Below are 3,439 nucleotides of genomic sequence, written 5' to 3' on the forward strand. Positions count from 1 at the left end.
ATAAGTGTGTGTATATAATGATCTATCTCACTCATTCTTTTGTCACTATTGATTTATATGCACGACCCTTCACACACACACACACACACACGCACACGTATATATTTATTCCATCCCCGGGTAAACGTCTGCCAGGATAATGTCCGGGGAACGCTTTATATAACAGGAAATCCGGCTGCCCATCAGTATTGGATTAATAGGCGGACTGTCAGTTATTCAATCGGGCCAGAATAACAGAGCCTCATCTCTTTCATTCACCAATAAATCTCTGCTGTCTATAAAACGTCAGCTATCAGTCACAGCGAATTCGGCAGTCGTCATCACCGCCATCATCATCATGGTGATGATGATCGTCGTCGTTGTCATCATCATCATCGTCGTCATCGTCATTTAATTCGGAATTCATTTCGGGCGATGATGGCTGTCGATTATATGGTCCAGGATTTGTTTTTTGGGCCGAATATTTTTTAATGCAATTGTCGGTATTAATTTTTTTTTTCTGGATTGACTGGAAGTAATGAGTATAAATCTATCGTCGTATGCATACAAATTAACCCCCTCCCTCCAAAAAATAGGTTAAAAAGTTAAACCAAAAAAGGTCGATTGATTGATAAGCTACCAACGGCTGCTCTTCACGTATAGCATTGAGAAGTGGTGGGAAATAGATTTCCCTACGAGTATCAGAGTTTGTCCTTGGTACATACAGACAAGTAACCGCACGCGCACACACACACACGAGTTTGTCTTTGGTACATACAGACAAGTAACCTCACACACACACGAGTTTTGCCTTTGGTACATGCAGACAAGTAACCACACACACACACACACACACACACACACACACACACACTTTTGTCTTCTAAGACTCGAGCGAAGCCGCCTCCTAGCGACGAACCTTTTAAAAGGCGGGAATAAAAATTCAGAACTTTTGGCGCGACCGTCTTATACTCACCGCACAGAAATAACAGGTGAAGAAAAAAGTTTCTATCTTTTGTGCTGAATATTTTTATGGAGTGTGTTTTTTCTAACTTTTTTTTTAATTCCAGCAATAGACGCCGTCGCAAATTTGCATCTACTTATTCCTTAAGTCGTCTTTAAACCTCGGGACTTACGTTGTTAATAAGACGATTACACCAAAGTTTAGGTGGTTTGTGTATTTTTTTTTTGCAAGGTTTATTTTTTTTTTCGATTTTATGATCTCGTGAAAATCTTGTTTAAGTTTTGAAGTTTTTTCTCGGTCCATTCGCATTCATTTTTTTTTCAAATATCCCTGTTCGCATGTGAGCATCAATAAAAACAAATATAAAAACACACGAGATATATACTATATATATATATACATATATATATTATATATGTATTTATATATATATATATACATATATATATTATATATGTATTTATATATATATATATATACATATATATATATATATATATATATATATATATATATATATATATATATATATATATATATATATATATATATATATACTGTAATATATATATATATGTATATATATACTGTAATATATATATATATATATATATATATATATATATATATATATATATATATATATATATATATATATATATATATATATATATATATATATATATATACAGGATCATGAAGTTAAGTAGTTTTGTAAATATAAAATCATACCAACGATAGTTAAACCGTTATGAAAATAATTGCACCCTAAAGAAAATTACCAAACGGGAATGCTTTTAATACGTGCGAAAATAATCGCATCTCTGGGATCTCCATTTCTTACGCAGGTCGTAAGAGAATACCCCGAGATTTATTGTACGTTGAGGTATATGACTCTCTGGGACCAGATATCTTGATTGCTTTAGCTGATGAAGCATAATCAGTCAATTTCACGTCTCCTGGGAAAGGGGGGAAGAGAGAGAGAGAGAGAGAGAGAGAGAGAGAGAGAGAGAGAGAGAGAAGGGGTGTTTGAGGAATTCAACACTTGGATGTTGATATATGGATCATGTATGTGGATGCATAACATTCATACATACACACACACACACGCGCACACACACATATGTGTGTGTGTGTATATATATATATATATATATATATATATATATATATATATATATATATATATATATATATATGTATTATGTCATGGGAATATTATAGTGACATAAAAAACATAAACAAAGGATATGGCCACGAGGAAAGTGAGAGACTGGAGTGCTAAATCTTTTCTTTTTACTCTAAGGTATTTTCAAGTGTTTTGAGTAGATCTTGTCTATGCACCTTATCTATCTATCTATCTATCTATCTATCTAATTATCTATCTATCTGTATATATATATATATATATATATATATATATATATATATATATATATATATATATATATATATATATATAATTAGACAAAGAAACCGGATGTGAAATTTATCATACTGGCTGTTAATCTCAAGACGACACGTAAAGCCACTCCATTTTTGAGCCGGACAGTGACGTCCTTTGAATCTCCCTCCCGAGTACAGCAATATCCCCATCGACGCGACGGACGGTTTTCCACGTGTGGGGAGGTGGTGGGGAAATGGTGGGGAAATCAATGGTCCGTCGGCCTGGCGCTTTTGTTTCCCCGAGATTGAGACCCCGTAAGTCCCCTATATGAGAAGCCATTCATTAATCTACGATTTTTTTTTTTTCCTTTCTCTGAGATGACGGAAAGTGAGAGAGATTCTTCTGTTTGGGATTCTTTTATGAAAGGTGTAGTGGACAGCTCCGTGTTTTGTCAGTGTGGATATGTGAATATTCGTTCGGTTTTCTTGAATATTACCTTTTTTTTCGTGTGGGTCTGTTTTGTCCTTAGGGAGATGTTAATATTTTCTCAAATATTACCTTTTTCGTTATTTATATGGATGTATTTTTTCCGTAAGAAACTCTGAATATTAGTTTGTTTTTTTATGTGGATCATTTGTCCTCGTAAGGAAATGTTAATATTCGTTTGGTTTTACTCAAATATTACCTTTTTATTTTTCATGGGGATATGTTTAGCCTATAAGGGAATATTGATATTCATTTGGTTTTTTCAAATATTACCTTTTATTCTTTTTATTTTCCGTGTGGATTGGTGTGACTTAGCTGTGAATCAGCTGAGTGTTACCTTTGTTTTGGTTAGCATCAGTTTGCGTTTTCATTCCAAGTGCTTTTTACTTTCAAAATATAGAAAAAGACGCAGAAATAACTTTTTCTTTTTAGTCCGAATGACGGGACGTTATTTTTTCAGTTAATTTTCCTTACATTCTATTTTTGCAGTGATACACTTAATTTTACCTTGTTCAATAAACCCTCATTTAACGACGTTAGAAAATTGAGCAAAGAGCTCGTCAGATCGATCAGCTATTCAGGGATTCCCCGGATTAAACGTCACACGTCCCAAGATTTTGCAG

Source organism: Macrobrachium rosenbergii, chromosome 10, assembly GCF_040412425.1.
Source record: "Macrobrachium rosenbergii isolate ZJJX-2024 chromosome 10, ASM4041242v1, whole genome shotgun sequence".
NCBI lineage: Eukaryota > Metazoa > Arthropoda > Malacostraca > Decapoda > Palaemonidae > Macrobrachium > Macrobrachium rosenbergii.